Source organism: Muntiacus reevesi, chromosome 9 (genome assembly GCF_963930625.1).
Source record: "Muntiacus reevesi chromosome 9, mMunRee1.1, whole genome shotgun sequence".
Classification (NCBI taxonomy): domain Eukaryota; kingdom Metazoa; phylum Chordata; class Mammalia; order Artiodactyla; family Cervidae; genus Muntiacus; species Muntiacus reevesi.
Window position 1 is genome coordinate 6,172,359 of NC_089257.1, and position 25,146 is coordinate 6,197,504.

The 25,146-nt window shown below is 40.8% G+C and overlaps 2 pseudogenes; one reads left to right on the forward strand and one right to left on the reverse strand.

Annotated features, from left to right (window-relative positions):
* Window positions 1-374: 374 nt before the first annotated feature.
* Window positions 375-1,303, forward strand: LOC136173975 (olfactory receptor 4C45-like; annotated as a pseudogene).
* A 6,352-nt stretch (window positions 1,304-7,655) lies between these two features.
* Window positions 7,656-8,541, reverse strand: LOC136174064 (olfactory receptor 4C3-like; annotated as a pseudogene).
* Between the last annotated feature and the right edge of the window lie 16,605 nt (window positions 8,542-25,146).

Sequence of the window (25,146 nt, forward strand, 5' to 3'; positions counted from 1 at the left end):
TGGTGCTCAGTGGTAGATGAATCTGCGTGCCAGTGCAGGAGACATGGGTTCAATCCCAGGGTTGGAAAGATCCCTTGTAGAAGGAAGTGACAACACACTCCAGTATTCTGGCCTGGGAAATCCCATGGACAAAGGAGCCTGGAGGGCTACAGTTAATGGGGTCACAAAACAGACGGACATGACTTAGTGACCAAACAACAGCAATGTTCCCAAAAAGATGCTGCTGAAAACTACAAAAGTCACTTTACAAAACTGTGGTTAGTATTTATGTATCAGCAAATAGATTGATTCTGTACATGTGAATTATTTTATATTGAATTTGAGACCATCATTGAGGACAATTGCGATCTTTCCAGATGGACCAAGAAGAACTGATGGAGAGGATGAGCAATGTAACAGAATTCATTCTCCTGGGCCTGACCCGGAACCCAGGGCTGCAGACACTCTTATCTGCTGTGTTTTTAATCCTCTACTTGATCACACTGGCAGGGAACCTGCTCATCTCAGTCACCATCTTCACCAGCCCAGCCCTCGGTTCTCTCATGTACTATTTTCTGTCCTATTTGTCCATGATAGACAGCTTCTACTCTTCCTCCATAGCACCCAAGTTGGTCTTTGACTTGGTCTCTGGAAAGGACACCATTCCTTCAGTGGCTGCATGACTCAGGTCTTTGCTGAGCACTTCTTTGCTGGAGCCGAGATTGTCTTGTTGATTGTCATGGCCTACGACCGCTATGTAGCCATCTGTAAGCCCCTGCGCTCCATGACCGCCATGAGTCGACCTGTGTGTGCTTCCCTGGTTGGAATGGCTGGGGCTTTAGGCTTTCTCCATGGAGGGGTCCAGATTTGGTTCCTGGCTCAGTTGCCGTTCTGTGGCCCCAATGTCATTGACCATTTCATGTATGATTTAATACCTCTCCTGGAGCTAGCCTGCACGGACATGCACACTCTGGGGCCCCTGATTTCTGCCAACAGTGGGTCACTGTGTTTGCTGACTTTCTCAATGCTGGTGGCTTCCTACGCTGCCATCCTGCACTCCCTGAGGACCCACAGCTCTGAAAGGCGCCGCAAGGCCCTGTCCACCTGTGCCTCTCATGTCACAGTTGTCGTCTTATTCTTTGTACCCTGTTCATTCCTCTACCTCAGACCCACGACCTCCTTCCCCACTGACAAAGCTGTGACTGTGTTTTGCACCATAGTGACTCCTATGCTGAACCCTTTAATCTACACCCTGAGAAATGCAGAAGTGAAAAATATCATGAAGAAGCTCTGGGGACAAATAATGAAAACTGGTGATGAATAAACCTTGTGCAGGTTAAAAAAAAATCACGAGTGATATTTTATAGAAACTGATCTCCTGTTTTAGTCTGGATCAGTTTTTTTTCAGGGGCTCATATTTTGTAAGCCAGGGCTGATATCCATTAAGGCATAGTTGACACAGTGCCTACAGCCCACAATAGTTTAAAAAGCCCCTGAAATGGTTTAATTTTAAAGCAACAAGAAAAAATTAACATAATTTAAATTCAACTCAGATTATAGTCCTCTATACAACAATGCAGTCAGAAAATATGATTTTTAATATTTTATGGAGGAAATAGTTCATGAGGATGAAAGTGCCAAGGGCTCACAAAGGTCATAACGTTGCCCTGACTGTGGGTATGAAAGAGACCAACAGCAATATTGTTGAATGCTCACTATACCCAGCACGACAGCTAGAGTGAAGCTTTATTTTAAAAGAGGGAAAGCAACTACATGTGAAAAAAATGTTATACAGTAAAGGAAATCTTCCAAAAGTACATTTATCAAAGTATACTTTTTCTGATCACCCTAGGTTTGCGAGGTTTATAAATGTTCTCCCACTGCAGTAATTAAAAAAACCAACTTTTTACTTATCACTTTCCCAAGAAGAGAGAATTTGCACACAGAAGTAGTTTTCAAAAATTAAATTTCCATCATTCCCTGCAGTATACCATAGTTCACAAAAAGAACTGGAAATAGAATATTGGCGAGCATAAAAGAAACATCATTTATAAAGTCTGTACAGTTAAAGCAGAAAGTACCTGTATGTTAAAGTAGTTTTAGACTCCAACAAAAGAAAAGAAGAGTCTGAAAATGAAGCAGCTCTTTTGGGAAATTACCAGTGATTTAAGAACAAGTGTGTGTCATAGAGGGTTTTGCTGGTGGCGGAGTGGTAAAGAATCCATCTACCAAGCCGGGAACGTGGATTCAGTTCTTGGTTTAGAAAGATCCCTTGGAGAAGGAAAGGCAACCCACTGCAGTACTCGTGTCTGGGAAAGCCTACGGACAGAGGAGCCTGGTGGGCTACGGTCCATGGCGTCACAAAGAGTGGGACATGACTAAGTGACCAAGAGCAAGAATGTGTGCCCAGAACTTGGTAGCAATCACAAATCTGCGTTGCAGCAAAGAGTCCATACCATAAATGGAGTGAAATTCCAAGAGATTTAGAAACAGGCAGTTGTTTTGAAATCAGAGATTAAGAGCTTTGGCTTAAAAAGTCTTGATTTCGCATCTTGTCTACAGCGTGAATGAGCTTTGTCTGTGTTAGCAAGTTGCTTCACCTCTCTGCTTTTTTGTTGTTGTTTTTTCATCTGTAAAAGGGAATTAACATTATGCACTTGCTTAAGTTGTGAGGATTAAATGACTGAATTGGGAAAGTGAGTCTGCTGAAAATCTAAAATAGCTCAGACGTTGTAGCTTTCAGAGATGCCACCAGAACACATGGGATGCTGGGAACAGTGGTTCCTGACGGAGGAGCCCAGAAACCACCACTGTTTTTCACTAACCACAACCACAGGGAGACCAAACGTCCATCCCAGCCTCACTTCATTGCAAAATGCGGCATGTCAGCCCGTGAGCAGGTCTCTGAATATTGAGAGCTAGTCCTCACCGACGCCCTATTCTGGGATTAAAATGTCCTTAAATATCTGTACAGTGACAAGTGGGAGAGCCGGTGGAATCAGCTGTGAGATACTTGAGCAGCACTTATTTCAGAAGCTCTGACTGATGGTGGATCCTGTCCTGATTCCATCCTCTGGAAGAAAGAGAAGGGACAGCTCAGTTCCAGAGACCAAAAGGCCGATCTCCGTATAGAGCTTGCGATTTCTGAGGGAGAGCTCAGAAACTTGTTTTCATGAGATTTCTCAACCAAGGATTTGAATATCAGGCAATGCTGGCTTTGCATTTCTCATGTTCTTTGGACTTTATTATCAGGTTAGATCTCACTGTATATGTAAAGGCTTTAAAAATAGATATTTTATTTTGCCATAACCTCCTATGAGTGATCATTTTGTAAACATATGTAAGCAACTGTGTTTAAAAAAAATCACATATATCTTTTAAACATCTAGTCGTAGTCCCCAAGAAAGCTGGAGTAAAACAGGATGATGTAAAAGCAAAGACAATAGTGATGATAATGACAGCTGTTTACTGAGCCCTTTCTGTGAATAAAGTCTTCATCTGAGCACTCACTCATTTTATATGTTTTGGAGGAAATAGATTTGTGACCTTAATTTATGTCCTTCTTTAATTTGTCTCAAACTGTAGAACTTATTTCTGTCTTAAATATTTCTTCACCTGAACATAATGGTGAACCTATGCTAAGGATGGTGTGAATGTAAATAAATCAATGCTACTGTAAAGAATTATGACAGCTTTTCTTACTTGTGTTTTCACCCTGTGCAAAGTGGTTTATATTCGTTTTATTTAACTTTCACTACAGCCCAATAATTGCAGTCATATTAATGTTCCCACTTCATAAATTAGGAGACGAAGTGTCAGAGAGGTTAATTATATGACTAGAGATCAGTAATCTAAAGTTGGGCTCAACAAGAATTTAAATCTAAGCCTATGTGACCCACAGCCTTAGTGCTTTACCAAAACCATTTTGCACCCCTCTAACATAAACAGCCAATAAACTAAATCTCTCATGTTTCCCTTGAATCTTTAGAATTCTCTTCTTGAAACCTTTTAGCCTTCATGTGTTAACCAATTGGAAAGTGGACTTTCTTTCACAGACCTGAAATGTATGAGTCTGAGAAGACCCACCTAGTGACTGGGTGGTGATTCCAAAAATTTTTGATTCCCATATAACAGGAAATTCCTTTGAAATTATTTTCTTCTCCATCTGCACTAGTTTGTACATAACGATTGGCTTATACTGTAGTACTTTCCTTTGTTAATTTTTTAAAATTAACAAATGTATTTGGTATGAATATGTATTCATCCTGCTGTTGTCCATTAAAATATATAAAAATAAATAAAATAATGCTCTGCCTGAGGTAGGGGAGTTCCAGAGAGATGGTGAGCTTTTTATTAGGCAGCTGAGCAACAGCCGTGTAGCCATGACCAGTGGGATAATAACACCAGATACAGTTTGCTTTTATTCCACAAGTATATTTTCAACAATTCATTAGACTCGTATCACCTATTAGATACAAAGTTCTTCATAGTCAATCTCCTTTCATAAGGTCATAAGGATGAGATTGCCCTGCTTTTTAAATTTTTAAATTAAAAATTTTAATTAATTTTTTAAAATTAAAAATTAAATTTAATTAAAAAAAAATTAAAAAATATTTATTTTGGCAAAAGAGGAGAGTGAAAAATTTGGCTTAAAACTCAACATTCAGAAAGCTAAGATCATGGCATACGGTCCCATCACTTCATGGTAAATAGATGGGGAAACAATGGAAACAGTGACAGACTTTATTTTCTTGGGCTCCAAAATCACTATAGATGGTGATTGCAGCCATGAAATTAAAAGACTCTTACTCCTTGGAAGAAAAGCTATGACCAATCAAGACAGCATATTTAAAAGCAAAGATATTACTTTGCCAACAAAGGTCCATCTGGTCAAAGCTATGCTTCTTCCAGTAGTCGTGTATGGGTGTGAGAGTTGGACTATAATGAAAGCTGAGTGCAGAAGTATTGATGCTTTTAAACTGTGGTTTTGGAGAAGACTTGTGAGAGTTTCTTGGACTGCAAGGAGATCCAACCAGTCAATTCTAAAGAAAATCAGTCTTGAATATTCATTGGAAGGACTGATGCTGAAGCTGAAGCTCCAATACTTTGGCCACCTGATGCAAAGAGACTACTCATTGAAAAGACCGTGATGCTGGGAAAGGTTGAAGGTAGGAGGAGAAGGGGACAACAGAGGATAAGATGGTTGGATGGCATCACCAACTTTATGAGCATGAGTTTGGGTAAGCTCCGGGAGTTGGTGATGGACAGGGAAGCCTGACGTGCTGCGATCCATGGGGTCGCAAAGAGTTGTACACGACTGAGCGAATGAACTGAACTGAACTGGGTCTTGCTTCAGGCTCGTGGGCTTCTCTAGTCCTGGCCTGTGGGCCCCAGAGCCCTAGGGCTCAGTAGCTGTGCTCTCAGGCTTCGTTGTGGTATCAGTTCCCTGACCAGGGATTGAATCTGGGCCCCCTGCAGTAGGAACGTGGAGTCTTAGCCACTGGACCCTAAGGGAAGTCCCTAAACTGCCCATTGTTGGGTGTGCAAACTGAGGATCAGAAATGTTTGTTTGCCTAAGATGCCTTGTAAACTAAACAAATAAATAATTTAGCCCCAGAGAGTGACTTTTAGAATGGTAGAAGCTTAACCAAGTTTGTAGAAATAGCTGAAGGAATAAGTGGAAGAGAAGAAAAAGATGGTGATGATTCAAAGGATATTTATCAAATTGTTGATGGTGATTACCTCTAGGTAGTGGGCTTATAAATGGATTAACAGTCACTCACACATGCACACACACACACACACACACACACACACATGTGTCTTATTTTCTAAATTCTAAGAGATATGTGTTTAGGAGGAAAAAAAATCTTACATGGTCTTGGAGATAACACTTCCTTTGTAAACAAGATCAGCAATAATTTATAAATCATCTAGAAAACTTCTGGTGGTATTTAGTGATGTGTTTATTCCAACAGGTTGAAATTTTTCAAAAATGAGCAGTATTCATAAGATAATTGAGCCACTGTTAATCATAACGTGAACAACAAAAAAAGATCAGTCCTTTTGGCTATTTGCTATTTTAACTGTAATAAGAATAAAAGTGCTTTTTGAATTTCAAAAGTATTCTTTTCTATAAAGCTTCCTGAGATTTAACTGTGGGAAGCTGGCTTGGCTACTTTTTAGTAACCCTCCCAATGATTTCATATTTTGTAGTTAATTGGAGAATTAGCTTAATTATATTTTTATAATCTAACAGCAAAAATGAATTGGTAAAAGCTCAAGATATGCTATACTTAGCTATTATTAACTATTAACTAATGTGGTAAAGTTAAGAAAGACAATTATTTTGCCTAAGAATTCTGCAACTGTTGTTTTTGTTATGCATAGAAGTTCAGGGTAAAGCAATAAGTATTTCCTAATTATCTCTTGAACTTAATGGTTCTTGGAGACTGATTTTGAATACTTGTAGGAGGAAAATTATTTTTCCATGCTAATTTCTAGTTTTTTGGGGTTTTTTAATGTAAAAAATCAATATTTGTGGCATGGTGAATTGCAAGTTATTTGTCAAACAAGGTATAAGCTTATTGTAAATTATAGGAATCCACACTTCTAAAGGGTGCAGCTTGGGATGGATATGGTCAGAGTTTCATTCCTCTCATTCCAGGAAAGGAATGAAATGAACATGGGTGCATGTTTTAAACTTCAGAACACGAGGATCCCTTAGAGTTTGAAACAGAAAGAGTCAGTAAATATATAAGGAAATGTCACTTTCCATCACTGGTCGAAAAATAAACCATTCTGTTCTAAATGAAGTATGTATTGCGAACTTTAAATAGATACAGAAAAGTGAAAGAAACAGCCTCTTTATGGAAGGTTACAGAAGGTTGAAGTAGAAATAGCAGCTAAATTTATGGGGCCATATGTGCCATAAATTGGATTAAAAGCTTTACACAGATTGTCTAATTTAATTCTTATGATAATTCTTTGGACATGTTTATTTTATGTCTATTTTCAAGACAAGCACCAGAAGCTTACAAAGGTTTTGTCACTTGCTCTAGTTTGTGCCGTGAAGAAGTATGGGAAATGAGACTCAAACTCAGGTTGATCTGTCTCCAGAACTGAGATCTCACCCTCTGCTGTATTGTAGTAACTGTACTGCTGATGCTATAAATGGTGATGAGAAGGAAGAGAAGCCAGACTTGTATGCACACAGACTACTACATATCGCTGTGAGTGGTTATTTGCTTTAAGGTTTTGCCTCTCATTTCTATAACTCAATTGATTATCACAAACTCCAATGATGTCAGCATAGATCGCCATTTAAAGATCGGTAAGACGGATCAGAAATAACTGATTCTGAGTTTTGTTTCACGCAGTTCAAAGCTAGATAATTTTAATGAATCAGTTAACCACATCAATAGATATGGTTTCTTCATTTCTAAAACAGGAATAATAATCATTCATGCCATATGCATTTCATATAGTTGTTTTATTATCAAATTAGGCAATTCATATGAAAGTCTAAGTAAATCATAAAGTCTGTGAAGATGAAAGAATGGATAAGATGGATTAAGATGTATATGGCAATAAGGAAGAGGTTTTGGTTTGTTCCTCTTTCCAAAATAAAGTTATTTTATTTCCTACTTTCCAACTTATTAGCTACATTTAAGATCTTACTGTGTGAAGAACTTTGTCAAGGCATTCTTTACCTCTTCATTTCTCAGAGTGTAATGAGTGGATTCAACATTGGAGTCAGGATACCATAAAACACTGCCATGGTTTTGTCTACAGACAAAGTAGATGATGGACGCATGTAGGTAAACATACAGGGCACGAAGAACAAGGCAACAACCGGTAAGTGGGCCCCGCAGGTGGAGAGGGCTCTGCGCCTCCCCTCTGCACTGTGGGACCTCAAGGAGCGCAGGATGACGAGGTAGGAGGCGGCCAGCAGGAGGAAGTTCAGCAGGCAGATCACGCCGCTGTTGGCCACCACCAGCAGGCCGATGACAGAGGTGTCGGTGCAGGCAAGTTCCAGCAGGGGGTACAAGTCACAGACAAAGTGACTGATGACGTGAGGCCCACAGAAGGGCAACTGCAGGACCAGCAGGAGCTGCGCCAGGGATTGCAGGAAGCCCCCCAGCCAAGCCAGCCCCACCAGCAGGGCACAGAGATGCCGGGTCATGACGGCCGTGTAGTGCAGGGGCTTGCAGATGGCCACGTAGGTCGTAGGCCATCACCGTGAGCAGGATGATCTCAGTCCCTCCAAAAACATGAGCTCCAAAGAGCTGAGCCATGCAGCCCTCATAGGAGATGGCTCTCCCCTCATACAAGGAGTCAGCTATGGGTCTAGGGGCCGAAGAAGAAGAATAACAGGTATCAGTAAAGGACAGGTTGGCCAGGAAAAAATACACAGGGGAAACCCAGGGTGGGCCTAAAGGTGATGGTGATCACGATGAGAATATTGCCTCAAGCTGTGATCCCATATATGGTCAAAAAGGCCACAAAGAGAACTCTTGTACTTCTGGGTTCTGTGAGTCCCAGCATGAAAAATTCTGACATTGTATGGTATTTCCATAGAGTCCAAGGACACTGAGGATGCAAGTCCAGTATTGGCTATAAAGTCAAGAGAGAAACAAAATGTTACAAGATTTCCTTTGACCAAACCCACTTCTTTTTATCCCTCTTAACCCTTTCTGTTTCAAAATTTGTGTACCAGTTCATCCTGTTAACTACAAAATGTAAGCATGTCTGTTAACTTTAGCATCACTGGGTAATAGATACCTAAGTTATTGTATGAAAATAATTATTTAATTATCTAGAATTCATTTTGTTAAGTGGAACATTTGGTGGACATCGATTTTCTAACTTGACCAGAGAACATCTCTTGACAGTTTTCAGTGGGGTTCCACATAGATACAAGGGCTCTCAAGAAACCCGTGAATACTTAGGATCTTCTGAAATCTCTGCATGCATAGTTCATACCCTTTGAAGTAACTCTTTCTTCTCTGCAGTGAGGTTTGCTACATTTTCTGTTGTGCTTCCAATAGTAAAAGAAATTATGCAAAGCAAACTGAAGTAGGGTAGGGAGAAGCCCAAGTTCTCTGTTTCTCTGCTTGTTCATTTACTCCCACTTCTGCCTCTGCTGCAGGCAGTATCATGTATAAGTTAAATTACTCTTCCCTCTTGATTCACACATTATATGTATGTCTGGGCTTTACTTTCTCTGGACCTGGTGAAATCCTTCTAGTTAAAGGCTTCCAGTCCTTCTAGAGTCTACAGGGATGAGTCAAAGTTAAAAAAAAGTGACCAGCAGTGAAAGATTCTATGATTATCCACCTATTCACTACATAAAGGAAGCTACAGGAGGAGGGAGAAGAGATACTCTGTCTTAACCAATGTCCTTGTAAATTATAATCTCATCTGACGAAATATTCCTACTCGTGCTTTATTCTCCTAATTATATTAAGGAAACGTCTGTGCTAGTCTAAGTTTTGATTAAACAACAACTGTCACTCATCCCACCCACCAACCATCTATTATTTTCCTGGAAACATAAATCTTCTTAAAGTAACTAAATCTCCCAACTTGCTGAGGATTTGATGCTCAGCATGATATGAATGAAAGGAGAATCATTGAGTGTCAGAGGAAGAGATGCGCAAATATAAGAAATGCTGGAGAGAAGGTTCTTGTGTTGATCAGGAAGCTGCACACTCTCTTTCTAAGCCTGGTTACAAAGGCAAATACAGTTTCTGCGGGAAACACATCTGACTGCGACCTTTTCAGAGGAGGACATTGTGGCCAAGAGTGTATGGCCACCTGTGTAACAGTCTTTGCAGGCACTGTCCTAAGTGCTTTAAATATATAAGCTCATTTAATCCTCATAACATCTCCATAAGACAGATTATGATTTTTCTCCTCATTTCTTCAGAGGAAGAAAGTGAGAGGCACATTTAGAAACTTACAGAAGCACACTCAGCTAATAAGTTGCAGAGTTAAGACTTGCACCCAGGCAGTTCTGCTACAGAACTGTGGGCTTCACCATAGTATCCTGACACGTAAACTCACTTAAGCTTGAATATTTCCAGTACCATTTATTTTCCATGTAATCATGGACAATTTCTCAAAGCCTCAATGTTCTTATCTATAAAATGAAAATAAGAGTACTGCTACGCCCTGAGTCTGTAAAGAGGGGTCAATGAAAACAGTGCATGTAAGTGTTTGTACAGAGCCTGGATATGATAACCACGCCAGCAATGGTATCGCTGAGGTCACCGTCATCAATGCCATGGACAACAACTTACATTTACTGGATCTGAGAGCACAAGTATGTCATCAGGTGTTTTGTCTTCGTTTTTGTTCTTTTACATCCTAACATCATGAAATGGTGGACCTGGGCGAGTTATTAAAGGGTCACCTAGACCAGCTCCAAGCATATCAACGCAAACATCTCTGTTTCATGTGCTTAAACTCCTGTATGAGATTAAAACTGCTTTTCTCATTTAGGCAGATCTCAGACTGGGGAAGTACTGTTGATTGCAGGAATGCATCTGAGCTGAAAGTTTCTTAGACTAGCATTAGGAGAAAACCCCAAAGGGCATCATTCATTCATAAGCAGCTGAGAATTTGTTCCATTATCCATTTCTCTTATTTCCTGAAAAACTCTATGGCATTTAAAACCACCCTTTCCAGTTGTCTCTGTTTTAAAGGTAGTGGATTTAAGGCTCAGAAAGATGCGGTGCAGACTGCCCAAAGTTGAACTGATGGTTCCTGGTGGAGGTGCAGCTGGAACCCAGGTCACTCGACCCTCCAGGCTCTATGCTTTCCAACATCACCACCCACTTCCAATGTCTACTTTCTCTATCATTGACAAGCCATGCTGTGGCTCACGTTAGGGAGAAAAGCCTCGAAACGAAATAGCTGGCTTGTTGTCCCTGCTTTGTACTAACAATGCTCGTCAACATGGTCTCAGAAACTCTTTCTCTTGCCGCTGAGAAGGGTGACTTATACGGTGGGCGTGATGACACGGTGATTATCACTGCTAGTTTCTCTGAAGACTGATGCTCTCCCCGCAGCATCACTTGCTGAAGCAGTTCTGGGCCTTGGTTTTGCCTCGTTCACAGGTTAGAACGCAATGTGGTGCCGTTGTTAATTAGACCCTTTGAATACAGTTTTGGTCTCACAAGGAAGAGACTTTCACCTTCCTAAAAGTGCCCAGTGACCTTCTAGTGTCTAGAGAGAGTCCACAAGTTGTCAGGAGGAAAAGGGAGTTAGGATATTTCAGGAACAGATATTGGAGGGTTAGTGTCTTTAGGAAAATTGCTGACTGGACAGCAAGGACAAAAGTTAATAGCATTTACTGATCATCTTCAAGTTCTAAGTGCAGGTCCTAGGCGCTTTCATCTCCAGTATCCTTTGTCGTTTACTCCCTAAGTTGTGTCTGACTATTTGCGACCCCATGGACTGTAATCCACAGGCTCCTCTGTCCATGGAATTCTCCAGGCAGGAATACTGGAGTGGTTTGCCATTTCCTTCTCCAGGGGATTTTCCCAACCCAGGGATCGAACCCAGGTCTCCTGCATTGCATGTGACTCCTTACCGCTGAGCCGCTGGGGAGGCCATATATTACACACAACAATGTTAAGTAAATGTCAATATTACCTCACTTATTGGGCTTTAATAAGAATTAAAGAGCAAAAGAAAAGCTCTTTGCACAGAGTAAACACACAAATAAGAAAAACCGCCATAATTAATTTTTTTACACTAGCATTGATTTTTTGATGTTTACCCCATCCTAAGGGTAGGGTCACCATTATGTTCAAATAAAGAAATATTTTAGACAGAGGTTTTCTCAGCTTGAGGCTTAAAGAAAGTCATAAATTAAGGTCAGAAATCTGTTGCCTCCCAAACACATAGAATGAGTGCTCAGGTCAAGACTTTATTCACAGAAAGGGCTCAGTAAATAGCTGTCATCAGCGTTACCAGTTTCATCGTCACCCTCATCACGTTTTTCTCTACATCATCCTGTGACATTCCATGTTTCTTGGGAACTACAACTAGATGTTTAAAAGATAACTTTGAGTTTTTAAATACACAGTTGCTTATATATATATTGTTTTCAAAATAATCACTCATTATGGCAAAATATCTATTGTTTAAAGCCTTTATAACTGCAGCGAGAGCTAAGCTGGTAATAAAAGCTTAAGAACATTAGAAATGCAATGCTGGCATCACCTTATGTTCAAATTCCTGGTTGGGAACTCTCCTGAAAACAAGTTTCTGAAGTCTTCTCCATAAATCACAAACTCTGTGCAGAGATTGATCTCTTGGTCTCTCCAACTGAGCTCTCCCTTTTTCTCTTTCTTCCAGAGGATGGAAACAGGATAAAAGGATTCATTACCAGTGAGAGCTTCTGAAATAAGTGCTGCTGAAGCTTCCCTGGTAGCTCAGCTGGTAAAGAATCTGCCTGCAATGCAGGAGACCCTGGTTTGATTCCTGGGTTGGAAAGACCCACTGGAGAAGGGATAGGCTCTCCACTCTGGTATTCTTGGGCTTCCCTGGTGGTATAAAGAAGCCACCTGAAATGTGGGACACAGTAAACTCTTGTATACTACAGGGAATGAAGAAATGTAATTTTCAAAAAGTACTTTTTTGTGCAAATGTTATCTTTGTGGGATTGTGATAAGTAAAAATTTCTTTTTATTGCTGTGTTTATTTTATTTATAAACCTCTCAAATCTGGAAATATCAGAAAAAGTGTATAAATGTACTTTTATTTAAGTACAAGATTTTTTTAATGAATATTGACATGCAGTTAACTTCTAAATTTTCTTTTTAGCTCTGAATGTCTCACAGATAGCTTTCTTTTACTCTGGGGGACAAATTTCATTGACAATTCTTTGTAAAGTTATATTAATGCTTGTCTATTAGAATGAATATTCATAGGTATATGGACACAATATTTTAAATTTAACTTTGTATCTGACATGAAAAGTGCCAGTCAAACCTTACTCTATACCAGCTGTGTTCTGTGACCCGTTATACTCTTTTTTCAAAGTAATGCGCATGCACACACAGAGGCAGAGCTGCAGATGGAGTTTTTGTCCCTTAAAATGCAAAGAAACTATCTTTATAACAGCTCTTTGAGCAGCATTCACTCAACAGCCCCGGATGTTGTGTCTGGCTCAATAAGATAGTTACGCTCACTCTTTCCACATCTTTGGATGCGAACATGTAAGTGGTGCAAAGTTCCCTGAAAAGTTCTCAATATTTCTGAAATGAACTTTCTGTGCAATTGTTCTTTCATCGCACTAGAATGATGCTCTAGGTTAGCTATATTACCCTACTCACATTTTGCTATGAAGTGATATAAGTCAAGAAGTTTTCTTGAGTTTCCTATTGACCAGACAAAAATGTTAGGACCACCTGAAGTAATACAATTTCCCCTTTTGGAATAAGTTTTATCAATTAAGATGAACTTGAAATTTTCATTACTAATGTAAAAACATTGAATATATATAAGAATGCATTCTTTCTCTTGGGGAGTGAGCCTGTATATAGGTTTTTAAGATAGACTACACATTGTTGAAACCAAGATCATAAGTTATTTTATTCATTATCTTTCTTTTTCTCTTCTTTCCCTAATCCTTGCCAAAAACATAATCACATATTTTTTCCTCAAAAATTTCTGGGCACAGAAGTCAGCATCATGATCTCTCAGGTTTCACTAAGGATGAGGTAAGACAGTTTAGAGTTTTCAGGAAAGCTTATGCCTGAGCTGTTTTTCTCTCTCCATGACTCCAACCATGGTGACTATGGCCAATCATTCTCCAAGATTTAGCTCACAAATCCCGACTTCAATGTGGTGGCACAGAAGTCATGAAAAGAGGGGAGAATTTTTAATAATTGCAGAGATGTTCAGGATCAATCTACTTAGTGAGACTTAAACGTTAATCCCAAGCTTGTAAAAGTGGCTTTAGTGGTTCTCAGCATCATCTTGCCTGGGAACACTCCAGACAGTATTTCCTATTAACATTTTCACATCATTGTGTCCAAATTCATTTTTAGAGAGAAAGACTAAGTGTCAATTTACAGAATCTAACTACAAATATTATTTCAGTGAAATGAAATTGGCTAAGTTAACCTTAAATTTTGGGGAAAAGAATTAGTTACCACTAACTTGGATCATTTGGTTGTGGATTCCTCAGTTTCTAGATTAGACACAGACATTGCTTTCTTCCCACCAGGCATTTGCCCCACAGCTGCAGATAGACTGTAAACTAAGGAGGAGGACAGTGGAATTCTTCTGTCTCTAGACAACTCTTCCGTTTTCTGGATTTACTCAGAAAACAAGCTGCTTTAGTTGGGAAACTTTGATAGCTTTCAGATTTAATTTTAACTCACTTTCTGGGCTTATTATGAGATTATAAATGCATCTTCAAAACATATATTATTCAAATGTATACATCAAATTATTCACATGATTCTTCAAAGTAAGAAAAAACTTGTATATGAAATTGTAGAATGTGTGTGAAAGGGAAAGTATTAGTCGCTTAGCTGTGACCCCATGGACTGTAGCCCGCCAGGCTTCTCTATCCGTGGAGTTCTCCAGACAAGGATACTGGAGTAGGTTGCCATTTCCTCCTCCAGGGGGTCTTCCTGACCAGTGGATCGAGCTCCTTTATTCCTGATTCAAGCCCTTCTTCTAGCTCATACTGACCTTGGGAGCAGGGTCTCCCAAACAGACCTCCACCGTGTTGATGCATGGCTCTGCGGCTGTTATTTACCTCAAGGTTCTTGTTTGTAACTCTTTCTGCACTGACTCTAGAGAAGTGTTTAAATAGACTTTCAAAACAGCTCAGAGTTTGGTAATACATTGACCTCCCAAGTCCTCAGAGGATTAGTAATTGGCTCTGTTGGAATATTTGCTAAAGCATCAGCCAAGGACTTTTTTTTTTTGCTCCTGTTTGACTCCCACAAACAACATTAGAGACCAGCTTTAGAAATGCTGTTGAGCTTTGGTTAAAAATATACTTCTGGCTATGGGCTTCCCTGGTCGCTCAGGTGGTGAAGAATCTGCCCTCAATGCAGGAGACGTTGCTGATCCCTGGGTTGGGAAGGTCCCCTGGAGGAGGAAATGGCAACCTACTATCCACTCCAGTGTTCTTGCCTGGAGAATCCCATGGACAGAGGAGACGTGTGGGCAACAGTCTAGGAGGTTACAGAGTCAGACATGACTGACTCACACACACTTCTGGCTGTAGTTTAGGATGAAACTTAGGTAAGGTAAGTGCAAAGCTTGGTATTAGGATTTTGTTGCTCATTTTGATGTTGGTGACCTTGCCAAAGTATATATGGGGTGATTTTAGGCATAGGTCAGAGTTCAGAGGATGGATTTCTCTCTGAAAACATGAGTGTTTGGTACAATATGGTTAACCTCAGGGTAGAAATGCCAGTCTGGGCCAGATTACCCTCGGACATTGTGACATGTTTATTAGTGACCGACCGAGGAGACTTAAATAGCAGGTTCCCAGCTCCCAATTAAAAGAAATCAGGGCAGTGGGACAGACTGAGAGTGAGGGTGGCCGCTAACAGGAGCAGCATTGTTAACCGCTGAGAACAGAACTGAAAGCATTGCTTCTCTCTCTGTTCTGAACTCCAGGAATGCATCAGTTTGGTTTAAAGTTAAAGGCAGGTGAGAAAGAAACATGATTCTGTACAGAGTTCCAGCCAGCTCTTCATCACTTCGAAGCTGAGGGAGAGAAGACTGTATGGAGCATCCTTTCGAGTAATTTAAAAGTCATGAACATTTAAACTATCTCTGGGATGAGTACCTAGGTGACAGAGTCTCATGGTGTGTTATAGAGCTTGTAGCTCTGCCACACACAGAGAGAAGAACCACAGGAATGTATAGTGATTTTACTGCACTCTATGCTTTCTTGGAGGAGCCTTGGAAAAAAGTCACGCTCAGCCAAGCACGTGTGTATAAAGACACCCAGAGGGAAAGAATACAAACACTACAGAAAGGATGCTGTTTTATTTTTAATTTTTTTAATTTCTATTTTTTTCCATTTATTTTTATTAGTTGGAGGCTAATTACTTTACAATATTGTAGTGGTTTTTGCCATACATTGACATGAATCAGCCATGAATTTACATGTCTCACTACCTTTAACTTTAAACCAAACTGATGCACTCCTGGAGTTCAGAACAGAGAGAGAAGCAATGCTTTCAGTTCTCTTCTCAACAGTTAACGATGCTGCTTCTGTTAGCGGCCACCCTCACTCAGTCTGTCCTACTCCCCTGATTTTTTTTAATTGTCATAAAACACATATAAGATGAAATTTACCATTTTAAATACACACTTGAGTGGCATTAAATATCTCCACGTTGTTGTGCAAACACCTCACCAACCATCTTCATAATGTTTCACTTTCTCAGACTGAAACTCCATGTTCATTAAATGGTTATTTATCATTCCTCCCTCCCCTCACGTCCTAGGCATCACTATATAACTTTTTTTCATGAGGGTCTGCTACTGCTGCTAAGTCACTTCAGTCGTGTCCGACTCTGTGGGAGCCCATAGATGGCAGCCCACCAGGCTCCCCCATCCCTGGGATTCTCCAGGCAAGAACACTGGAGTGGGTTGCCATTACCATCTCCAACGCATGAAAGTGAAAAGTGAAAGTGAAGTCGCTTAGTCGTGAACGGCTCTTAGCAACCCCATGGACTGCAGCCTACCAGGCTCCTCCATCCATGGGATTTTCCAGGCAAGAGTACTGGAGTTGGGTGCCATTGCCTTATCCCATGAGGGTCTAGGTGTCAATATATCATAATCTGTTTGGGAGAATAGAGGTTTGCTTCTATGATGGGAAATCTTGAGGACATAAAGGAGTATGCTTATGTGCAGAAGTGACTGAGAAAATCACACTCAGCCAAACTTCTTTGTAGAATACCCCTGTACAAAAATGGAGAACAACCCTGTAAGTAGGAGAGCTTTGCTTCTGTTTCCTCTTTTTCAGACTCTGATATGGAGTTGATTGCAACCTTACCACCAATCATCTGGAGTGATGTAATTCACTGGGCACTTTGAGTTCAGGATGTTTCTCTACCTAAGGAGTGGATCAGGAGTAGGGATGGTTATGCTCCCTACCCACAGAACAATGCCCTATTGAGAGGCTGTCTTTGAGGAAAATGTCAGAGTCCTTGGGAATTTAGAGAAACGCTTATTCACATAAGTAGAACATGGATTCCATCAGCTTGACTGGTTGGTTGGGGCTTTGTCCTGGGAGGAGGATGCCAGCAGACACAGGATGACTGACCCATAGTGGGACCTTCCTAGCAATGACCCAGAATAATTACAATTCTGATTGATCATTGATTTCGAGAAGACAAGAAGGAAACTGCTTCTGTAATCATCCCTATTTTTTTTCTTCTGGAACACAATCCCTTAGATTTATCAAGACCCAGAGACACTCTGAGAGATAGTGAGGGACAGGGAGGCCAGGCGTACTTCAAGTCAGTCCATGGGGTCTCAAAGAGGGGGTGTGACTTCATGATTGAACAACAGCAAGGACACTTGAGTGTGATCTGAGAGTTGATAGAACGGTGAAATCATGCAAAGAGATTGCGAATTCAGTAGGAAGAGCTGGTCTCCTAATTTACAGAAGGAAGGATGTATTGGAAAGGGAAATAAGCTAACAATGAGAATTTGGTGGGAGAGGAAAGACTGGGGATGAGGTTAGGAATAACTGAGGAGGGACTTAAGTGATCGCATAGATTGGAGCCAAAGGTACTGTTGCCTTGTTTTAACCCCAGATTGCGTGTGAATGGGGGTTCAGTTAGAGCATAAAGATTAATGACCAAAGGTTAAAATTTTGATAGTTAGCAAAGTAAGATTTCTAAGAGGAGAGAAGGCAGTTGCATGCAGAACACACATAGCTACATTAAAACTAAATAGGAACCCTTGCATATCTATTAATACCTTGCAATAGAGGGCAAAAAGGTGATATGGATACAATTATTGATGAGGAGGCTTGAGATTAACAGAAAGATTCTGTTTGGGTCCCCGTTTTTCCTGAGAAGTAGGGAGCATAGCGTCCTCCTGAGATACATGGAAATTTTGTGGGGATAAAGTTTATAGGAGATCAGTGAAAATTTAGAACATATACTAAAAAGAATGTGTGGGAATAAGGAACTGTTTGGAACAGCCAGAACATTTGCTCAAGAAGTTTTGAAGATGTAATTTCAAGAAGTTGAAATTTTTGTTGTCATTCCTAGTTAATAATGGGCTCCCCAGGTGGCTCGGTGGTAGAGAATCTGCCTGCCAACGCAGGAGCTGCAGGAGACTCAGGTTAGATCCCTGGGTAGGGAAGATCCCCTGGAGGAAGAAATGGCCATCCACTTGAATATTTTTGCCCAGAAAATCCCACTGACAGAGGAGCCTGGAGGGCTACAGTCAGCCCATGGAGTCACATATAGTCAGACATGACTGACCGACTGAGCAGCAATACCTAGTTAATAATTTTCTTCAAGATTGCCTTATATCTCAGGTGGAGGGAAAGACATGATTGTGTATGAACTTGTGGTTTAGATACTTCAGTTACTGTAGTGCATTTAGTTCAGTTCAGTTCAGTCGCTCAGTCGTGTCCAACTCTTTGCGATCCCATGAATTGCAGCATGCCAGGCCTCCCTGTCCATCACCAGCTCCCGGAGTCCAACCAAACTCATGTCCATTGAGTCGGTGATGCCATCCAACTATCTCATCTCCTCTCAGTCGTCCCCTTCTTCTCCTGCCCCCAATCTTTCCCAACATCAGGGTCTTTTCAAATGAGTCAGCTCTGCGCATCAGCTGGCCAAAATATTGGAGTTTAAGCTTCAACATCAGTCCTTCCAATAAACACCCAGGACTGATCTCCTTTAGGATGGACTGGTTGGATCTCCTTGCAGTCCAACGGACTCTCAAGAGTCTTCTCCAACCCCACAGTTCAAAAGCATCAATTCTTCTGTGCTCAGCTTTCTTGATAGTCCAACTCTTACATCCATACATGACCACTGAAGCAAAAATGTTCTATTTGGATTTGTTTTTGTAAAGATTGCCATTTATTCATTCTGTGTTTTGAGAACGAAGATAACTGCAAAAGTGATGGAAACCTTTTCTCTCCTTGATATTTATAAGTCTTTTAAAAGATGAAATGAGTCAAGATAACTAGTCAGGAAGGATCGTTTTGCTGTGGCAACAAATGAATCCTGAATTCTCAGTGGCTTATCACTTCAACTCTCATGTTGTGTTCAGGCCTAATTCACTGAGAGATAGTTGCTCCTCTAGGACAGCCCTCTTCCAGATAGCTACGGGTCGACACAGCTTGCTTCACTGGGTGGCTCTGCCATCTCAGTGTGTGTCTTCCAGGCTTGCTGTAGCAGGGAAAAAGAAACGGAAATAGTCCTGGCGAGGAACATACTGACTTCTCAATGTTTAAGCCTAACTGTGACACGTATTACTTCCTGTTTAAAAGCAAAGGGGCTGGAAAATATGGTAGTAACATATGGATTCTTAGTGATCAGCAAGGTAACACTTGAAAAAAAAACCAACCTCCCATTTCAGGGGTTTCCCAGATGGTGCCGTGGTAAAGAGTCCACCTGCCAACGCAGGAGACAGAGAGACGTGGGTTCAATCACTAGGTCAGGAATATCCCCTGTGGAAGGGAATGGCAACCTACTCCAGTATTCTAGACTGGAAAATCCCATGGACAGAGGAGTCTGACGGACTGCAGTCCATGGAGTCAGAGTCAGACATGACTGAGTGTCTCCCATTTAGAATAAATTACTTACTAAACCATTGAAGATTAATGTATATGCAATGAATACCTTAGGTATGCCTATGGAGTCACTTGGGTTAATTCAAGTCCTTCTGAAGGTAGACGTAACTTTGATGGATTTGCAAAACTTGAGTCTTAGCCCCAATTTGGATCCCTTTCTTTTATTGGGGTTATTTCCTTTAAACTTGCACTGTGTCTATATCTCATATTATTTTCCGTCTCATTGCTTTACAATTGGTCTAAAATTTTCCATTCAAATTTGAATGTGCACGCTTTCTGTCTTGATTACTTACCTATCACCAACTTAATTTTTGTTTGTACAGGATACTTTTCTATCCATTAGCTAAAGCACAAATCAGTCTCCCTAAAATTGTTTGGATATCTTTTACAAAAACAGTGCTCCACAAAACTCTGCCTGGGAAATTGTGTGCAAGATAGCTGTACAGCTGTGCCTGGAAGAATTTTATATCCCTTCTTGGCTTTAGACATAGAAACTAATTTACTTTGATAACAGCCCAGATTACACTATAAAGGGTGCCCCTGGAATTGTGCAGCACTTGTTACTAATTTTGGAATGAGTCCTGCCTTTATGTCACTCTCATTTCTCAAAATTCATTCATTTCTCATTGGTCATCATCTCTCACAGTAATAACTCTACCTTACCTACAGTACTAAAACTATTCATTTGAAAAAAAAAAAAATGTGGTTGTTAGGACTTATTGTTTACTTAAATATTGTGGTTGTTAGGACTTATTTTAATTATTTGGCCTATTGGTTATGTAATGTATATCTGAAGCTTTACAGAGAATCATTCTACTGAAAGCAGTAACTCAAAGTTTTTCCAGCCTCTGTGATTCTCTAAGGTGATTAACAATGCCCCTTTGAGGGCTTCCCTGGTGGTCCAGTGAAGAATCCACCTGTCATTGCAGGGGATATGGTTCAGTCTCTGATCCGGGAAGATCCCACATGCTGAGAAGCCACAACTGCAGAAGCCCATGCACCACGACTACTAAAGCCCTGACACCTAGAGCCCGTGCTCTGAAATTAGAGAAGCAGCTGCAGTGAGAAGCCCGAGCACCTCAACTAGAGAGATGCCCTCGCTCACTGCTATCAGAGAAAGCCCGCATGCTGCAACGAAGACTCAGTGTAGCAAAAGAGAAAAAAAACAAAAACCCTGAAAAAATCAAATTAAAAAGTAATTTTTTAAAAAACAACATCCCTTGATTAGTAGTAATTTATAGAAGCAAAGAAGTTTCTAATTGAAGAGCTTTAGTGATCATTTAATCAAATCTTGATATTTTATGAAAGATGAACCATTAAAGATTCAGAAAGCAAGGGGGTGAATAATATACTTAAAGTCACATATTTTAACTTTAAAATCATTTTCCTTTCTATTAGTCACTCTTGTCCTTAAGATATGAATAGATTTTATCTTCTCTACTCACAAAAATTGTTACCCAAGGTTACTCTTTGGCTCCAGAGCGTCTTCATGGCATTTTCACCTCTGAGTTTCTGAGGGTGTAGATTAAAGGTTTAACATGGGTGCTACCATGGTATAAAGCACAGCCGGCGCTTTATCAATAGGGAAGGTGATCGTGGGCCGAAGGTACACAAACTACAGGCTACAAAGAACAGGACCCCTACGGCAACATGGGAAGCGCAAGTGGAGGGAGCTTTCTGCTGTTCTGCAGTGCTGCGTGTTCTTAGGAGCAAAGGATGAGAACATAGGAGGGGATAAGAATAGAAAAGATGAGCATGCACATCAGCACCCTGTTGGCAGCAGCAAAAAGACCAAAGACGTGAGTGGCGGTGCAGGAGAGTTCAGCAGAGGGAAAAGGTCACAGATGAAATGGTCAGTGACGCTGGGGCCACAGAAGGACAACCAGACTCTGAAAATAATCTGAAGCAGAGCGTGAAGAAATCCTCCGGCCCAGGCCGTGGTCACCAGGAGGCCACGCACTTGCCCGTTCACTGAGATGGTGTGCTGCACGGGCTTGCAGATGGCCACGTGACCACAGGCCCTCACCACGAGCAAGAGGATCTCAACTCCTCCAAAGAAGTGCTCTGCAAAGAGCCGAGTCATACACCCGCTGAAGGAGATGGCTTTCTTTTGAGCAAGTAAGTCAAGTATCATTTTGGGGGCCATGGTAGAAGAGCAGCAGCAGTCTATGAAGGACAAGAAAGACAGGAAAAAATACATGGGGGAACCTGAGGCTCTGCTAGTGGCGACTGTCACAGTGAGAAAGCAGAGGAGGGTAAACAGAGCAAACAGGGGCTTCTGTACCTCCGGGCTCTGTGTCAGGCCAAGCAGGAGGAATTCTGTCACATTGTTCATTTGCTCCCGGAATCCAGTCTGGCATTCAGATAACTGATTTCCCTGAGAATAGCACAGGGATCGCAATTGTGAGGATCAATTTAGACCAATCGCAGTAAGTTTTCTCAGAATTATTTTTTTGTAAGAAAAACATCAAGTAGATAAACCCAAGACTAAAGTTGGGCCATGTTATTATTGACCACAAAATGAACACGTAACTGTCTTCTCTCTCTCTCACACACACCCCCACTCACCCACACATGCACATACACATTCGTGCACACAAATGCAGTTTTATCACTGTTGACATCCCAGTCATCTTCCTACAAGTGCACATTGATGGGTATTCCCCCTAAAATGCTCATGTATTTTCTCTGTAGGAAAAGAGGAATAAGAAGAGGACCCATACGAAGGAGCAGAGGCTTGAGTTCCTGAGAATTTTCTCTCTGTGTCCCTTCTCTAGTCACTTGTGCTGATGGGGTGCTGCAGAATTTATTATTCTTACTTTTAACTTGTTTCAGGTTGAATATACAACATCAGGTAAACTCAACTCAAAATTAGGGATGATGTAGTTACACCTCAGAAAAAACTGAACAGAATGAATGCTTAAGGCCCCAGTAAGGTATAACTTCTTTACTTAAGGTATACTTCTTAACAAAGTATCACTGAGGGCGTCCCTGGTGGCTCAGGTGGTAAAGAATTCACCTGCAATGCTGGAGACCCTGGCTTAATCCCTTGCTAGGGAAGATCCCCTGGAGAAAGAAATGGCAACACACTCCAGTATTCCTGCCCTGAGAATCCCATGGATAGAGGAACCTGGTGGGCTACAGTCCATGGGGGTCACAAAGAGTCGGACATGACTGAGCAGCTTCACTTTTTGCACTTTCACTTTTGAGTTATAACTGGCAGTTATATTTGTGAATTTATATTACATTCAAATAAAATTTTCTAAGAATACCACCACATAAGAAGAAAAAAGAATATTTTGAAGAGGATAAAATAGCATAATGTAATGCAATATCTCCAAAATCACTGCAGATGGTGATTGCAGCCATGAAATTAAAAGACGCTTACTCCTTGGAAGGAAAGTTATGACCACCCTACATAGCATATTAAAAAGCAGAGACATTACTTTGCCAACAAAGGTCCATTTAGTCAAGGCTACGGTTTTTCCAGTGGTCATGTGTGGATGTAAGAGTTGGACTGTGAAGAAAGCTGAGCGCCAAAGAATTGATGCTTTTGAACTGTGGTGTTGGAGAAAACTCTTGAGAGTCCCTTGGACTGCAAAGAGATCCAACCAGTCCATTCTAGGGGAGATCAGTCCTGGGTGTTCATTGGAAGGACTGATGCTGAAGCTGAAACTCCAATATTTTGGCCACCTCATGAGAAGAGTTGACTCATTGAAAAGACCCTGATGCTGGGAAGGATTGGGGGCAGGAGGAAAAGGGGACGGCAGAGGATGAGATGGCTGGATGGTGTAACTGACTCGATGGACGTGAGTTTGAGTAAACTCCAGGAGTTGGTGATGGACAGGGAGGCCTGGCGTGCTGCAATTCATGGGGTCGCAAAGAGTCAGACATGACTGAGCGACTGAACTGAACTGAACTGAATGCAATATCCCCCAGGTTTATTTGAAACATTATGATTCACTACTTTAAGAATTTTTATCATGTTTAGGTTTCAGAGGAATTTTGTTAATCAGGCTTGGTTTAGGGAAGACTATGAAAAATACTCTACATCTCTTTAGAAAACAGGTACTTTTTTTTTTTTTTTTTTTTTTTTTTTTTTTTAATATTATTTTATTAGTTGGAGGCCAATCACTTTACAACATTTCAGTGGGTTTTGTCATACATTGACATGAATCAGCCATATAGTTACATGTATTCCCCATCCCGATCCCCCCTCCCACCTCCCTCTCCACCCGACTCCTCAGGGTCCTCCCAGTGCACCAGGCCCGAGCACCTGACTCATGTATCCCACCTGGGCTGGTGGCCCGTTTCACCATAGATAATATACATGCTGTTCTTTCAAAACATCCCACCCTCACGTTCTCCCCCAGAGTTCAAAAGTCTGTTCTGTATTTCTGTGTCTCTTTTTCTGTTTTGCATATAGGGTTATCGCCACCATCTATCTAAATTCCGTATATATGTGTTAGTATACTGTAATGTTCTTTATCTTTCTGACTTACTTCACTCTGTATAATGGGCTCCAGTTTCATCCATCTCATTAGAACTGATTCAAATGAATTCTTTTTAACGGCTGAGTAATATTCCATGGTGTATATGTACCACAGCTTCCTTATCCATTCATCTGCTGATGGGCATCTAGGTTGCTTCCATGTCCTGGCTATTATAAACAGTGCTGCGATGAACATTGGGGTGCACGTGTCTCTTTCAGATCTGGATTCCTCAGTGTGTATGCCCAGAAGTGGTATTGCTGGGTCATATGGCAGTTCTATTTCCAGTTTTTTAAGAAATCTCCACACTGTTTTCCATAGTGGCTGTACTAGTTTGCATTCCCACCAACAGTGTAAGAGGGTTCCCTTTTCTCCACACCCTCTCCAGCATTTATTGCTTGTAGACTTTTGGATAGCAGCCATCCTGACTGGCGTGTAATGGTACCTCATTGTGGTTTTGATTTGCATTTCTCTGATGATGAGTGATGTTGAGCATCTTTTCATGTGTAAACGGAGACCAAAAGAAAGCAGGAGTCGCAATACTCATATCAGATAAAATAGACTTTCAAATAAAGGATGTGAAAAGAGACAAAGAAGGTCACTACATAATGATCAAAGGATCAATCCAAGAAGAAGATATAACAATTATAAATATATATGCACCCAACATAGGAGCACCGCAATATGTACGGCAAACACTAACGAGTATGAAAGAGGAAATTAATAGTAACACAATAATAGTGGGAGACTTTAATACCCCACTCACAACCATGGATAGATCAACTAAACAGAAAATCAACAAGGAAACACAAACCTTAAATGATACAATGGACCAGCTAGACCTAATTGATATCTATAGGA